Here is an 18,111-nt window from a genome sequence, read left to right on the forward strand (position 1 = left end):
GCAATTTTATATTTTGATTAAAAAGTGTGCATCTGGACAGCTAAATTACAAGTTTCGATTTAATGCAAGTGTAATAGGAGCACCAGCTGTCCCTTAATTGGAGCCTCACAATAATAAATGCGTGCTTTTATTTAATTTTATGAGGACAATTGTAGTTGATAACACACGCATATGCAGGATCGGCAGTGACAAGCTCATAGCAATTCATGGCTGCTTTCCTGCAATCAACGGCTTCAACCGAGGACTGAGTTCTACATGCTCTGCAGAAAGTGCAAAAACATTGCAGGAGATAGTTAAGCAGCAGTTAGGTTGAGGAGTGGAGTGAATTCTCTGGCTAATTATACTTTTTAATTCTGCTGGACTGATCCAAATAGAATTTTCCAGCTAATTTTAGGCAAGAAATCAATCTCTGTTTGTTAAATGCAAGATAATAAGAGTGGGATCCTAATGGTTGGGAGGCAAAGACTGGGTAAAAACTGCCTTTCAAATAATTGAGAGAACTCCCAATGGCATTTGATAAGAACTGTGAAAGTCATCAGGACATTGTGTAGGGATAGTGTCTGATGCTTTGTATTATGGATTAAATCCTAGCATAAGTTAAACAGTGGAGTTGCTAGTGATCTCACTAATTCTTAACCACCTCTCCTCACCTTTCTTAAAACTTGCCAAGTTACCTGCATTACTGTAAAAGTAAAATTTGTCTAACATATAGGAAGTGACTTTGGCAGTCCAGGAACTACCACAGCTAAAAGTAGATGTTGGCTACCACTAAAGGCTGAGAGAAGGGCAAGGCTGAATTATATAACTTTATACCCAATGATCTAACAAATGAGGAACTGTTATTGCTATGAGTCAACAAAGAAGTCTTTATGCTAAACCTAACCTGGGTCAACACCAGTCCTTTTTACCTGTATCCACTATTGCAAGTCACATCTCCTGTGGGACACTTGGGGTTTCCCTAATACCACAGAAACTGGCTCAATTTTATTGTTCTTGAGTTGCTGAAATAACTGTTTTATTATAAGTGTAAGGCATACATCAGTCATTTTGCTAGTTCTTGGGATAGTATACCTTCCACATTATCTATTTCTTGAAATTTCTGGTCAGTGAAATTGCAAATGAGACTTTATTAATTCTCTTTCTGACGCAGTGGTGGGGTAGTAACCTTGTAAACAAATTTTAGCCTGGTAAACTATCTTCCTTTTACCAAAGGTGACATGACCTCCACAAATGAAGCTAGGCAAATTTCCTTGCCACCCAGCCACTGGGGAGTTTTCAAAGGTCTAAGGAAATTACTGTTCCCTCCCCTCTGTATTTTAAAAGGGCCTATTTGCTCTCTGGGGTAGACTTACCTTGGAAATACTTTCCACTTTAGTGGAGTGGCCCAAACTACCCAACATTTTCTCCTCTGTTCTTCTTCGACATGATTGGAGGCATGACCCAGGAAAAATGGGGTTGTGTGCTGAGTGACAGACTGGGTGAGTTCTTAGCATAATGTATGGATATTATAATCACTCCATGCTTTCACCTGTTCCTCCATGGCATTTTGGGATCCTCTCAGAACCACTCTCCTGATGCACCTTCAAAGGTGCCAAGTCTTGCAACACTTGGATTTGCAAGTCCTGTCCCTCTGCCCCAGCCAGTCAAACGAAGGCATGTAATCAAACATTTAAACACACCTGAGACATCCCTATGTAGATCTGTGTCTTAAAGCTCAAAATGGACACCTATGTAAAAATGTAAGGATAAGACTCTGGGTAAAGATGTCGCACAGTTAAAGGAGCATATTTTTCCAATAAAATATAATTAATTTTGACTGATGCAGGAAAGGATTCAAAAAGTTATATAATGATTTAGTAACAAAAGGATTATTGTAATCTACCACCAAACAAATGTTGCTGTGTTTTTAGAGATGCTGAATAGGTGAAAAGTTACATTCTCTTGTGTATTAGTGCACTGTGATTTTAATGAATTTTTGCATTATCATTATATTCTGTTGCAATTATCATTTCATTGCTCTTCTAAGCCACATAACTCATTTGTTATTCTCTTAAAAAGAGAGTCAACCTGTACTATTGGACATACCAGCAGGGTCATGCTGTGGATAAAAGCTGAAGATCTCCTTCTTGCTTTGAATCCATGGAATTATTCTCACCAGCCCTAATACAATCAACAATGGTATTTTTGCTGTTGCCGTGTTCCAGAGATGGCCCTGCAGGCTACAGCCCCACGGTAACATTTGTGGTCTTTTGGGAAAGAAAGCCTCTGGCATTGAAGGGTAGTTCAAGAGCTACAGGCATTATTTATTATTCATTCATTCTTGAAAAAGCCTTTTTCATTCAGAGTTAGAGGTTTGGAGTTTGGGGTTCACAGAAAGGTCTCAACTAAAGAAAGAGAAGAAAAAGCAGGATCTGGTTGTTAAAAAAAGTTCGAATGATCAAATGAATGTAGGCTTTCAAGGTAACCTGTTTGTAAAGTGGTGCAGACTGCATTTCTTACAGAAGAAAAGTTAAGGCAATTTAGAGATGAAGAGAATGCTGAAATAATTACAAGCATAGAAAATAAATTGATTGATAATCCTTGGATTGCAAATAAAATTTCTGAAACTCAAGGGTTTGTTTGTTTTAACTTGGACAAAATTGTCAAACTTACCTGGATTTATTCTAATAAATACAGAATAAAACAAGACAAATATTAAAGAACCACTTCCTCTGTACTCCAAAACACAGTGGGGCCTGAGGGTTTTACAAGGTGATTTCTACCCCACCCCACCCCCTAGCCTTTGAAGAATATAGTACACAAATCATCCTTGGTCATTGAAAAGTATGGTACGTTTCTTTAAATCATCCTCAGAGGAAAATGGGCCAAGAATGATACAGATACCAGTGCTACAAAGGTTAAGAATAATACAAAAGTTTAGAATGTTATAAAAAAAGAAAACAAGACCTATTGTCACTGAGGAACATGATAATTATTAAAGCAACCACTTAATGTGGAACTATTCCACACTAGGCAGGTTAGCTCATTTAATTCTTGTTACAATCCCTATATTAGTATGGTCCCATGTAAAAAACAGGTAAAGCCAGGCTTGCCCAAAGGAACAAAGTAACAGCAATATTAAGTAGGATAGCAAGGATTGTAAATCAGTTGTCTCTGAGGACAGGGTCCATGCATTTTTATGCTTTTAACTACTACATACTACTGAATGTAGCTAGTGCAAGGTCCAGTTGGACTTGAACTCAGATACTTGCCCCACCTAGAATGCCATACTGCTTTAATTGATGTGGGAATTTTACCTAAAATGCTACAAATAAAATACAGAAACTTCTTTAAATAATTTTAATTCTAGATCAAGTATTATTTATTCCAAAAATGTAAATATAATTTCAACAAAATATCAATATTATTGAAAAATGTATGATCATTCCAGTAAATATCAAAAAATCATTTGATAAAATGAAGTTCCTATTATGGTTACCATCTAGAAATAGTGAGCTATATCTTTAATATAACAATGAATGTATATTAAAAAATAAAGAACTAATTCCCTGAGGAAAAATGATGTTTCCCATAAAAACAGAACCAAAAAAGAGTGCTTTTAATGTTTATAAATTTAGTGTTTCTGAAAAATTCTTGTTTAGTCAATAAGGTATTAAAACAAAGTGGTCATAAATATTGGAAAATAAGAAACTAGAGTTTTTTTTAAATTAAAGTCTTTATTTTTTTAGAATAGTTCAGTTCAAAAGCAGAATTGAGAGGAAGGACCCACAAATGTGATGCCTCCTCCTTTTATTATGTCCTCCTTTTATTATGTATTAGAGTGGTACATGGTTATAAGTGATCCACAATTTATAATAGGGGTCATTATTGGTGTTGTATATTATATGAGTTTCTATAAGTATATAATGACATGTGTCCACTATTATAGTATCTTTCAGAGTAATTTCACTGTTCTAAAACCAAAATAGAAAAATTTTATACAACATTATAGTATACATAGAAAAGTCACAGAACTAAGTGAAAGAGATTAAATATAACTACATCTGGGTAAATTCAAAAAAGTTCAAGATAAGTCATCTTTCAAAGTCAATATATTACCTATTTCTAAGCCAACCAAAAGGAGGAAAGTAATACAATAAAAGCAACATCATTAACATATTTGGAAACAAGTCAACATACACAAGAATTGTGAAAAAAAAGAAATGGTATAAGATTTTGAATAAAGTCATACTGTATTTCTGAATGGGAACACCAATTGTATGAAGATGATACTAATTCACAGATTGATTTATAAATGTCGACAATTCAAACAAAGACATATATTAGTTCAAAAATGATACCACATTAATTGCACATGACTATCCTAGGGAAATAAATCTAAAAGAACCCCCAAATGTTAGAAAGTGTTATAAATTGACACTAGTTTAAATAGCAGAATTCTGATGCAAATCAGAAATATAGTTAAGTGAAAGAGGCTGAGACCAGGAAAAACCCCTAATTAATTTAGGAATTGGAAGTTTGATGGACAAAACTAAACAATGGGGGAAAGCTTTCATTATTTATTAAATTCACCTGGGATCATGAATATGGAAAGAAATTAACAAAAGCTTTTATCTCTCATCATATGAACTAAAAAACTAAATATTTAAATAAAACTCAAACATTAGAACGAACACACTATTTTATTATGGGGGATTTTTTAAAGTTTTGAATTAATAGGAAATATTACAAAGGGAAGATTGATTAAAAATAAAACAATACAATATAAAAACAGTATTGAAAGTAATATTAAAGTGTAGAAATTATAGAAACATCCCAGATAAATTAATAACATCTACACTATATACAGAAGTATTATGTATCTACAAGACCTGTACTAGATCCCCAAGGGACAAATAGTCAAAGAACATCATCAAGCTGAAAGAAAAATACATGGTTTAAACAGAGAGACACCATCTGATATTCAACGAGTTGCCCAAAAGAACAACAATTTACAAACCCCAATACCACACAGGCTCAGGAGGAAGAGGTCTATTCCAGTTGTTGATGGCATTGAAAACTGAATTAAGAGTCATAAAAATGTTCACAGTTTTAGTCCCAGGGATTCTGAACCTGAAAATTATCCAAAGGCAATAATTCAAAGAAAGAAAAAAAGAAACCTTAGTTTGACTATTAAAAAAACAAACAAATCCTAAAAAGCAACCTAGGTATCCAGCAAAAGGGAAATGCTTAAGTTATTCATTATATGTTAATGTAGTGAAATCATTTGAATACTATAATTTCAAAAATAGAAAATTGTTGTAGGAAATAAAATATTGTAATGAAAATTATATTCTTCACTTCGATTGGATTCATATATATTGATAAGGATAATGATCAGGAGAGTCCAAAGATTTACAAATTTGTTTTTTTTAATTTAATATGAGGATGTTGTTCTATTCATTTTTAATTTCTGGTAATTCATTTAATAAAACTATTAAATTGGAAAAATAAATATTTTAATGTGTGAATCAAACTTTTATTTTAAATAAACTAATTCTGTTTCTCTCACCTTTTTCACTTCAAAGTCTATTCTATCACCTTCTATAAATATTTCTCTGAACCTTCTGTCTCTCTCTTCATTTCTCCCTATTCCAACTATTCTTCCTTTGTTCTTCTTTCATCCCTTTTATTTTTATTTTTTTGCCTCTGTTTCAGAATGGTTAAAATATGGGACAGGAATATATTTTATTTTTCTGTTGAATAAAACATTGCTTTTGTTCATTTTTAAAGTGAATGCACTGAATTCATTATTTTAAATTTATTTTTTAATAAAAAGGGCCCAAACTGAATTGTCTTTTAATTATGCACATGCAAGACTAAATGAAAAACTCCTTCAAGGCCCTAAACTTAAGTGTAAAGTATGCCATATCTTAATTCCATTGGATATATCACCACAAAAATAACAATGAACATAAATATGTAAAATTTACATTTGCATGTAACAGGAAACCCTTGGTATTCCAATTTTTGATTTTCAAATACCCATCTTTTAAACTTTTTTTTCCAATATTAGGGATTGAACCCAGGGCCTCTTGCATGGTAGGCAAGTGCTCTACCACTGAGCTACACCCCCAGTTCTTTTTATTTTTTATTTTGAGACAGGTCCTCTCTAAGTTGCTGAGGCTGGCCTTGAACCTGCAATCATCTTGCCTTAGCCTCCTGAGTAACTGGGATTACAGGTGTGTACCATTTCAATCAGCAAATATCCACCGTTTAATCATGCTGAAACATGCCCTAATCCTTATACAATGTGTTGATACACTAATCATGATCTCATTGTGTTTTGCTTTCATGTTATTCTGACTGTAATATCAGTATGAATGGGTACTGTCGATCCTGGAACCTGGGATCAAAGTATATAGTAATGTACAAATGCAGGTAATGGGCAAGAAGCTTGAAAATATCTACTGGTATTTAGTGACTTTGGGCAAGTTTTTTCACTTTCAATTTCCTCAGAAATAAAGTACCTTACTGGAAGCATATGTTGCAGGATTAAGTATTACAGGGTTGTTTTGTTTGTTTGTTTGATTTTGCAATGCTGAGGATAGAGCCCAGGGCTATCTGCATGCTAGGCAAGTACTCTACCACTAAGTTACACCTACTAATATGACAAGTCTTTTAAATTGTTTTTTTAATTTGTTTTTTAAGATATACATGACAGTAGAGTGTGTTTTGGCATATTATACATACATGGAGTCTAACTTATTCTAATTAGGATCCTATTCTTGTAGTTGTACATGATGTGGAGTTTCACTGGTGGTGTGTTCATCTATAAGGAAAGGAAAGTTATGTCTGATTCATTCTATTATATGACAGGTTTTGAAAGTACTTAATGTGCTGCCTAGCAGAAATGAAGCACTCTATCAGTGAGAGAAGATAGAGGTCATTGCACAATTAGGGGCACAGTATGCAAGGTGGCTTGACAAGAGACTGGCCTGGCTATAGTCATACTGCAGGATTTAATTTGAGAAATCTTCCTTTTACTTTTGGAAAACAGGATTAGTCACAGGTCAACTGTTCCTTATCAAACCTTGAAAGCAGTCACCAGGTCTGAACATTCTTTCCCATTTTGGGGTGTAACAATGTGGCAAAGGGAGAGTACTAGAGGTGGTCCATGGCCAACCTTGCGCAGCAAAGAAGGGGAGAGGTCATGTCAGTTGGAGAGCAGCTTAGGTTCCTACGAGCAGGGTCAGAGTGCCAGGTCAGTGGTCTACCTGCCCTATCAATTGTGCAATCTGGCTGCATTATCTTGGATATGGGATAAAAGTCTGTGCCTTAATGGTGAGCATATGATTCAATGGCTATGTGTGGTCTATCTGCTGATGCTAGGTAGGAAAAGGGAACTTGAACCTGAGACTGGTTGGTATGGCATATTAATTATGAGCCGTGTTGCCTGAGTCCATTTGGTAGCAGTGTAACTTGAATAAAGTTACTTAGCCTCTCTGTGCTTCAGTTCTTTGTTTGAAGAGTGGCATAATGATATTAACTACTTCATGGGATTCATGGTAAGAACTAAAAGAGATAACATGTGTAAGCCTATTGGAATGCTGCCTGTCAGATCATGAGTGTGACCTGTTTTTATCCAGGTACCAATAACCCATTCCTCAGCTTCTCTTTTGATCAGGAGAAATATATTCCTGGGTTCAGGGAAGACACATTTCAAATACAAAAGAGGGATATCATACATTTTCTCTTTGATCCCAAATTGAATGTGTCATAATAAAACCCACAAGGCAGTGAAGTCACTTTGGCACTGGGAAAACTTTGCAAAGGACCATAGAAACCAGACTGGGCCTCATTCTGAAAGCCTGGGTCATATGGGGGCATTCTTTTCCTCTCCAGGCTGCAATGAGACCTGAAATTTCCTGCCATCATGCCTTAATGTCTTCAAAAAACCCCTTTTGAAATGAACAAATTACCCAGGAAGAGTAACACATTAACCTGTTCGCTGGATGAACACTTTAGTGGAGATTACTTTTATCAGATTACTTAGTTTCTGGGAGCTAGACCCTGAAACCAGCAGATGAAGGATGGCTAAATGATGTTACAAAGGAAGGAAGAGGAAAAGGGCATCTGGAAGCAGCTCAGGGGCTGCTGGGGACTAAAGTTGGGCAAATATATGCTCTGTAGGGTCTCTGGGATGGAGACTTACTGTCTTTCCCCCTTCCTTTATCTAGTTTTATTTTTCCTTCTATTTTTTTCTGTACCATATATTATGTAACACAGAGTCGGGTACAAAATCAAAGGATATTTATGAAATTCCTGGCAAGTGAATATTCACCAGAAGTCTCCCCTTGCTGCAGAGCTATCCTATTGTGAACACTATTAGGTCTGAGCAGGAGGAGGCATAATCTGGAGACTGACCTACTCCATAGAGTGAGATAGGCACTCGTGACCTGAACATAAGATGCACTAAGAAAGTACTGAAGAAATAGCTAGAGTGTCATTTTATACACTCCAGAAGCAATGTAGAAGATCCAAGCAGAGATGCAGCAAATATTCAAGAAAATAGCAAGGTAAGACTGAATCCAAAGACCAAAGGAAAGCAAAATTTCCAAGAGAGGAAAATTTTAAAAAGAAACAGTTTTCTTTTTAATTGAGTGTCTCCTTTGTGCCAGTTTTTTTTTACTGACCTTATTACATTCATTCCTCACAACAAACAAAAGGATTTGCTTTTAATAAATGAAAGACTGATCATCAGAAAAACTGAGAAATATATAGCATGATGTAGCAGCTAAGCGTGTAGACATAGATCTGGTTCGACTCCTGGTTCTGCCACTAATTAGCTGTGTGACCTTGAGCAAGTTGCTTCGCCTCTCTTTTCTTCCTTTTCCTTTTTGGTAAAAATGAGGATAAAAATACTACCATTGTTTTATGTAAATTTAATAAGGCTTCAATGAGTTAATATTTACCAAACCCTTACAACAGTATTTGCCACAGATGGAACATTTTGTGTTTGCTTAAATAAAATAAACTAGTCCAAGGTTATGCAGCCAGAGTGGGAAAGAGGCAGCACTTGATCCCAGGTCCAAATCCTTCAGTCCTAGCAAAATCCCTACTTTCTCTGTGGAACCCAAATTTTACTTCTTTTCATGGACTCCTTGAAGTCCCCAAAGTCCCAGGAAATTTGTATTCACCACCCTCACTCTGTTTCACAGCTTAATATTTGGTCACAAACTCCTTGCTTAATTTGTTCCTCCACATTATCTTTTCCCCAAACTAGCTTGTGTACCTCTTGAAGAAGACTTTAGAAGATGGAAAGATCTCCCATGTTCTTGGATAGTCAGAATTAATATTGTGTCAAAATGGCCATATTACCAAAAGCACTTTACAGATTAAATGCAATTCCTATTAAAATTTCAATGAAAAAGCAGTCATGAAAATTCATTTGGAAAAATAAGAGACCTAGAATAACCAAAGCAATCCTTAGCGAGAAAAGTGAAGTAGGAGACATCACGCCACCAGACCTTAAATTGTACTACAGAGTTATAGTAACAAAACAGCATGGTATTGGCACAAAAACAGACACAAAGAACAATGGAACAGAATAGAAGATACAGACACAAGCCAACACAAATACAGTTATCTCATACTCGACAAAGGTGCTATAAAAATATATTGGAAAAAGAAATAGCCTCTTCAACAATGGTGCTGGGAAAACTGGAAATCCATATGAAGTAGAATGAAATGAACCCCTCTCTCTCACCCTGCATAAAAATCAACTCAAAGTGGACTAAGGACTTAGGCATTAGGTCAGAGACCCTGTGCCTAATAGAAGAAAAAATTAGACCCAAATCTCCACAATGTTGGCTTAGGAACCAAGTTCCTCAACAAGACTCCTAAAGTGCAAGAACTAAAATCAAGAATCAATAAATGGAGTGGTATCAACATAAAAAACTTCTTCACAGCAAAGGAAACAATCTAGAACTTGAAGAGAGAGCCTACATAATGGGAGAAAATCTTCACCACCTGCACCACAGATAAAGCATTAATCTCCAGGATATATAAAGACACCAAAAAACTTAACACACACACACAAAACAAAATAGCCCAATCAATAAATGGACAAAGGCACTGAAAATGCACTTCACAGAAGAAGAAAGACAATCAGTCAACAAATATACAAAAAAATATTCAACACCACTAGCAATTAGTGAAATGCAAATGAAAACTACACCGAGATTCCATCTCATTCCAGTCAGAATGGCAATTATCAAGAATACAAGTAACAATAAATGTTGGTGAGGATGTGGAGAAAAATGCTCATTCATACCTTACTGTGAGACTGCAAATTGGTGCAGCCACTCTGGAAAGCAGTTTGGAGATTCCTCAGAAAACTTGGAATGGAACCACCATTTGATCCAATTATCCCACTGCTTGCTTTATACCCAAAGGACTTAAAATTAGCATACTACAGTGATGCAGCCACATCAATGTTTATAGCAGCTCAATTCACAATAGCTAAGCCATGTAACCAACCTAGGGGCCCTTAAACAGGTGAATGGATAAACAAAATGTGGTATTACTAGCCATAAAGAAGAATGAAATTATGGCATTTACCAGTAAATGTATGGAACTGGAGACTATCATGCTAAGTGAAATAAGCCAGTCCCCAAAAACTAGAGGCTGGATGTTTTCTCTGATATGCAGATGCGTACAAACAATAAGGGGGGAGGGAAGAACGGAAATTCAGTGGATTAGACAAAGGGGAATGAAGGGGATGGGGGATGGGAATAGGAAAGACAGTAGAATGAATCGAACATAACTTTCCTATGTTCACATATGAATACATGACCAGTGAATCGCCACCTCATGTACAACCACAAGAATGGGAAGTTCCACTCCATGTATGTATGATATGTCAAAGTACTTTCTATTGTCATGTATATCTAAAAAGAACAAATTAAAACATTAAGAGTATACTTCCTTCTTTTCATCCTTCACAGTTTCTAGTATTTCCTCTGTGTTTTATCATTGAAATTCTGCCCACAGATCTTTAATGAAATGTGTGGTCTTACAGACATTTTAGTGGAATAAGCATTTGGCAGCTCATAGTGGTCTAAAATCCTTTAGTCTCAGGTAGCCTACATTTTCTACTTGTGTGCACCCATTTTCACTTTGAGTTTTAAACTGACCAATGGCAGGAGTAAATGACATTTTAGGCCAGGGGTGGTGGTGCATGCCTGTAATCCCAGCGGCTCAGGAGGCTGAGGCAAGAGGATTGCAAGTTCAAGGCCAGCCTCAGCAACTTAGCGAGACCCTAAGCAACTTAGTGATAACTTGTTTCAAAAATAAAAAAATACATAAAAAGAATTGGGTATGTGGCTCAGTGTTAAGAACCCCTGGGTTCAATTCCTGTTACCAAAAAATTAATTGATATAAAAGAAATGAATTTTTTTGCTCTACAGCAAGGATTTTCTTTTTTTTTTACTTTTATTTATTCGTTTTTTCATTATCTTTTTTTGACAGTGATAAATATTTTTTTAAAAATTTTCATACATGTATATATCATTTTGGTTTTGAACTCATTCTTTATAAAGTTTTAGCATGTTTTTTCTTAGATTTTAAAAAAATTCTCTCTGCTCTCATCATTTAAAACTTTTGCTGAAGCTTAGATATAAGAGAGACAGACACGAAGACTAAGAGACAGAAAAGCAGTACAGTAACACCAAAATTCCTGTAATAATGTAGTTTTCTATGTTATGCCTTCCCAGACATGGCACTGAGTCATAAGAAATAATAGTAATGGAAAATGGCCAAATGCAGGCTGGTGTTCTTGAGCTAAGCACAAAAGGAAATATAGAGTTATTTTTGGGATACACTCTATTCCTAAAGTGCTTTCTGAACTCTGAGTATACTGTACAGTTCTATCTCCAAAGGGAAAGAAATGCACATAAGTTCTGAAAACACTTGCTGAGACAGTAAATGAATGTGCTCAATTTTCCTGATCAGAGCCCTTCATTCCAATTCGATGCAAGCCATAAATGAAATGACTTGGCTGATTATAAGTCAGTCCCCCATGAACATTTGTTTACATCTGAAAACCACTACACATAATTGCCTCTCCGCTCAGGGGAGGCCCAGCTGGGATTACAACAAGTGTTGCAACGTTCTAGTGAGGTGTGATCACCAGTTACGGCATGAGCCCAGCACTGCATGTCCACACTCTGTCTACCTTAGCAATTGGATCCATCAGTCTTCCTCCTTCGCACAACTAAAATTAGCCAAAAAGACAGTGGAAGTCCTGGAAGGGAGAATATGGAGCTGTAAATAACACTCAGAGTTGGTATGTCATGGTCCAGGGCCTTCGCCTTCCAGTTCACTTTGCTCATGAGACACAGTCTGTAATTACATGGTAGTTACTGTTTTCCTCCAAAAAGTCAATGACAGAGCATTTCCATTGATGGAAGGAAGGTGGAATACAGGATAAGTCAGGATCGAGGGCATATCATAAATATTGATTTCCATGAAAAATGGAAATAGGTGATCTGCCTTAATTACTTCCATTGCAGGAAAAAGAATAGGTCTATTCACAGTAAATAATGATGAGAGAGAAACATATAACTGCTGCGTTCCTTTGTTAACAAATTTGAATTTAAAGTAAACCTGTTAAATATCTACAAATTTGGGATATGGATAGTATCTACCTCAAATGGTGGTTATGAAATTCAACTAATTTAGAACTTTTATAAGTTTTAGAATAATACAAAAACATGAGAAACCCTATATAAGTATTTGCCAAATAAATAAGTAAATAAAACCTGAGGGAAGGGAAACTAATAATAAACTAATTAGTCATAACTAATTATAAACTTCTTTCATTTGGTGCAGGTAACATTACTATTTAAGTGCCAGTATTAAAATGTGACATTGGCATACAATATTCCTTTGTAATTTTATACACACAAACATGCTCACATTATAATTGTGATGTGAACCAAAAGAAGTTAATCCTATATTGAGAGTAAATATCCTTGCCTCCATGACTACTGATTTGTATATTCTTAGGTAAATCATCCATCTTCTTTCTCTCTGCATTTTACATATCTTATCTATAGAAGGAATATGAACCTGTTATGGTTTGGATATGAGGAGTCTCCCCCAATATGCTCATGTGACAGACAATGCAGGGATGTTCAGGGGTGACATGATTAAATTATGATAGCTGTAACCTAGTCAGTGGATGAATCAATTGGAAGGATTGATAATTTGAATGGATTGTGGGGTTACCAGTAACTCTAGGCAGGTGGGGTGTGGCTGGAGGCAGTAGGCACAGGAGGCATGCCTATGAGGACTATAGATCTTGTCCCTGGCTCTTCATGCTCTCTCTGCTTCCTGACTGCAATGAGCTGAGCAGCTTTTCTCCACCATGCCCTTCCACCATAATGTTCTGCTTCACCACAGATATAGAACAATGGAATTGGATAATTATTATTAATGTTATTATTACTGAACCTCTGAAATGGTGAGCCCCAAATAAACTTTTCCTTCTCTAAGTTGTCCTTGTCAGTTATTTTTTTCACAGCAATGAAATTTGACTAACACAGAGCCTATATCACAAATATAATAAAAATGATGAAGGAAAGGAGTGAATTACTAATACCTTAGCCTTATTTTAATTATTAAAAAACAATAATAAAAACAGATGACCAGATGCGGTCTGTTGTTTTCTTTGTGTTCAGATCTTCTCCAATAAAAATGCCCTGGTTAAGACTTAAGAAAGAAGGTCCTTAAACTTGGTCTTATAAGGAGCACCAGTTACATTTCCAGACAGTGGTGTTGAGCAGTGAGGTTCAGACTAATGTGGGAGAAGGAAAGAGTCTTCTCTTTATGCAATAAACCTGTTCCCTGGGAGGCAGTTCCAGCAGAACTTAGATGCTCCTCATTCCTGGATGAGGATGCATGTGTGCTAGCTGAGCTAAGTGCTCAGTTATGAATGATTAAGAACACAGTATTTTACCAATACCAAGACTTTGCTTCTGTAACCAGGCCAATCAGCCTGGGTGACAACCCACTTTGAAGGAGGCTCATGAAGACCAAAAGTCTGGGCTGTATCAGGTGGCTCTGGCTAAGCAGAATAAACCTGAGGAGGTTTCTGTTTAATCATTCTAACATCCATATCCCACAGGAGAAAGAGATTTTGTTCTTGTGGGATAATTCCTCCCTCTCTTCCCCCTCCCTCCCCCCCTCCTCCTTCACTCCTCCTCCTCCTCCCCCTCCTCCTGCTCTTCGTGCTAGAGACGAAATCCAGGGCCTTATACATGCTGGGCAAGCACTCTACCACAGAGCTGCATTCCCAGCCTTTTTCTGTGAAATTCTTTGAGTAAATGTTCTAGTTTCCATTGGTATTTATGGGGTCAAGACCAACCTGTTATTGCTGTTCTAAGGTGTGGCCTCAAAGTCCTTTATGGCAATAATAAGGTGGTGTCCAGTTCTGCCTCCCACATGAACCTTGGGCAACTCACTTCCCTTTCCCCTCTACAGACATCATTTTCTTCATCAGTAATGGTATCATTTGGTCTGTGAATTATTATTATTTTTAACTTACTTTGGTAAAAGTGACTATCTTCCACTTTGTGCCCCCACTGTATAACCAGGGACAACTCAATTCCTTCACTTTCCACTTTGTCTGATTAGGCCTTGAACTCTTCCAGTGCTGAAACTAAATCTTCTATTTGAAGCACTATTACCTTTAATGCAGTCAGTGCTCAAAAAAAAAATGAATACATGGATGAAAAGAGTTGGACAAGATACATTCTGAGAACTCTTAACTGTAGGTTAGATTGATACTTTTCCTCCCCAACAAAAATCATATTTTGTATAGTTTTGAGAATAGATAACAGAATAATGCAGAAGAACTTGAGAAAGCAACATTCCTCCCATATTTTCCTTCTTAAATCATTTGTATTTTGTCTTTTGTACACTGCCACCCCTAATTTTCTTTAACCATCTTGGCCTTCTTCATCCTCTGTGCTGAAACCTATTTTCCTCTTTTTTAAGGTAAAAAGAAAATTTTGACATTTGCAATTCTCTACCAGCCTGTGTCACTGTTTATTCTAAAAAAAAAAATACTTCCCAGCTCATTAAAGGAAGCTTATGTATAGGAGTACTGTAGTATTTCCTTGGTAAGTGCAATCCTTTATAAACTGACCTACACCATATCCTCCGGACGCACAAAAACTGACGTGCACCCCAAGTCATAAATCCCCAATCACTGATGGCTGCAGTCATCATATATAAGGTACTTCTAAGTCACTTCTGCTTCTCTCTCCCTGTGTCTGAAGACTTAGGTAGGTAGCAGTCCTTCTGGGAAAAACAGGGACTTCCCCACATTCCATTTGCAACTGCAATTGCTTGAAGGAGCTGATTGCTCAGGTGACAGTTCATCAGAGTTACTTAACTAGTACATTTTTCAAAGTTGCTGTTTCTGTTTTCCTGATGGTATTCTGAGAAATTTAAAAGGGCCAACAGTCACATGCAAATAATGCAAGGACTTTGTCAGAAAGAATGAGAGAGGGCTGGGGCTGTAGCTCAGTGGTTGAGCATTTGCCTGGCATGTGTGAGGCACTGGGCTCAATCCTTGGCACCACATAAAATAAATAAATAAATAAATAAATAAATAAATAAATGCATTCTGTTCATCTACAACTACAAAAAAAAATTTAAAAAGAATGAGAGAGACAGAGAAAAAGGAAAATATGGGAGGACTATTGTTTTCTCTTAATTCTGTTTCCATGAAACAGTTCTTTTAATGGGCCTAGAAAGGCAGACCAGGGAGGAGAATGTGAGGAAAGGCAGTGGAATTTAAATTGATGGTTCATAACAATGTGTAATGAATGACTAAGGCTTAGATGGAAACTCTAAAAGCCAAAAGTCAAAGCGTGCATTAAGGGCGTCTCTAGTTGACACCATCCCTCTGCAGGCTTCCTTGTCTCTTCAGAAAGCACATGCAAACTCTACTCCTGAGTGGACATTTGTAAAGGAGTTCTTGTGTGCGCCTTTACTGCATAATGGTCCAAGAACTAGACCCTCTTACTCTACCACTGTACAATGTGATAGACAAACAAAACAAAACAAAAACTAAAACAAAACTGGCAGCTTTGGGTTTGTAGCCTCCAAGAGTTCTATCTAAGAGATCAACTTCTGGATATTTGCTTTTTCCAGACAAGGAGAAGCATCAGGGTCTCTTCATAGGAATATGAAAATCTGGTGACCCTCTGGGAAGACACTGAAAATTCCCATCCTCTTCTTCCTACTCCTGCTGTGCAATGTGCTCTTGTGCAAGTGGGTTGCTGGCCCTGTCACAGAGAGTTGGCTGCATTTCAGTGGCAAAGAAGAAAGGCATAACAGAAGTGTGATTACTCTTAATACTCCTGAGTAGGATTTCTCCTGAATCTCATTATGCATTTCTCATTACTGGATACTTGCTTGAAGTCCTTTTAACATTGTGGCCACCCAGAATTAAAGGGATGTTGAATGTTGCTGATTACATTTGTTTCTTGGTCCCAGCACGAGTTACCATTCCTGTTGGAGCAGTACAATCCACATGTAATTCAGCTCTTTGCATTTGGAGGTTTGGAGTAATTTACCTAAGTTTTGAGACTTCTCAATTCAGTCAACAGAAGCAAATTCTCCTCATAAGATGTTTCCTACATCAGTTAGACTCCCAGATCATTCTTCATTTTGATTCTAGGGACTGAAAGGGCTAAGTGTTATATAAGTAAGAATGGCCTAAGGTTTTCAAAATAAATGACTCATGATAAGCAGTTGAAGGTTTGCTTTTTTTTAAGAAGGAGAGGTCAGTGGAAGAAAATTATACTTAACTCACCAGGGGACAAGCTAGTCTTCTAGACTATAATGACCACTCCCTGCATAGAAGCCATGAGGCTACTGTGCTCTGTTTCAGTGAAACTCTTAGCACTTGGACCATCCAAATGAACTTTGTCTTTCAAAAGTAGCTTCATCATTGGCAGTGCTTCATATTTTTAACTCCTCTTGGGGAAATGTCTTTGGAGCCAGTATGAGTCATGCAAAAAAAAGCACATCCATTCCTTCAGATCCACACCTAGTTATTGAACAAAACAGCATTTGCTCAGCTTGATTCCTACTCCCACCTCCATTGCTCATCAGACTTGGTTTCCAGAGACTGTACATCCTTTCCAAAAGTTAAATCTTCTTTCAGAAGACCAAATTTTTGTACCACTGAGAGACATAAGAATGGACTCTGAAGACAATTTCCAAAGAGGAGGATTCTCATTGAATAAGGTATATAGCCACAAAAAGTAGAGTATTTATTTCTGTTTAAATTATGGAATGTTATTTAAATAGTGGGGGAGGATTGGATTTAAATTTTTTTTAGTTGTAGATGGACACAATACCTTTATTTATTTATTTATGTGTGGTAATGAGGATTGAACCCTGTGCCTCACACATGCTAAGCAAGTGATCTACGACTGAGCAACAACCCCAGCCCCTTAAAGTGGATTTTAAAAAATCTAGGCTTCCTTGTTTCTAAACATAACAATGGGAATGAAAACTCCAAAAAGCCATTCCAATAAATAAATGTGAAATGTGGATATATTTTGTAGACCCAAAGTTCATCTTCAAAGATAAGGTATATGTGTTTAAGTAAATATGAGCATTTATGCATATTTACACAGCACATAATTATATTCCTGTCTTTTAGTCCATAAATGACTCCTTCATATTAAGAAAAGGTGAAACAGAGATGAAAGGAATGAACAGTTCTACTTAAATTATAAGAGTAGAAAGACAAAAACAGATATAAAACTAGAAAGGGGTACCTTCAATTTTCCTAAGGATTCATTTTTCTTATTTTGGTACCAAATGATGCTATTAAGAAAAGATTGCAGCCAGGCACAGTGGTGCACACCTGTAATATCAGCTGCTTGGGAGCCTAATGCAGGAGGATTGCATGTTGAAGGCCAGCCTCAGCAACTTAGTGACTAAGCAACTTAGAGACACACTGTTTCAAAATAAAACATAAAGAGAACTGGGGATGTGGCTCAGTGAATAAGTGCCCCTGTGTTCAATCCCCCATACAAAAAT

The sequence above is a fragment of the Sciurus carolinensis genome, chromosome X (assembly GCF_902686445.1).
Source record: "Sciurus carolinensis chromosome X, mSciCar1.2, whole genome shotgun sequence".
Classification (NCBI taxonomy): domain Eukaryota; kingdom Metazoa; phylum Chordata; class Mammalia; order Rodentia; family Sciuridae; genus Sciurus; species Sciurus carolinensis.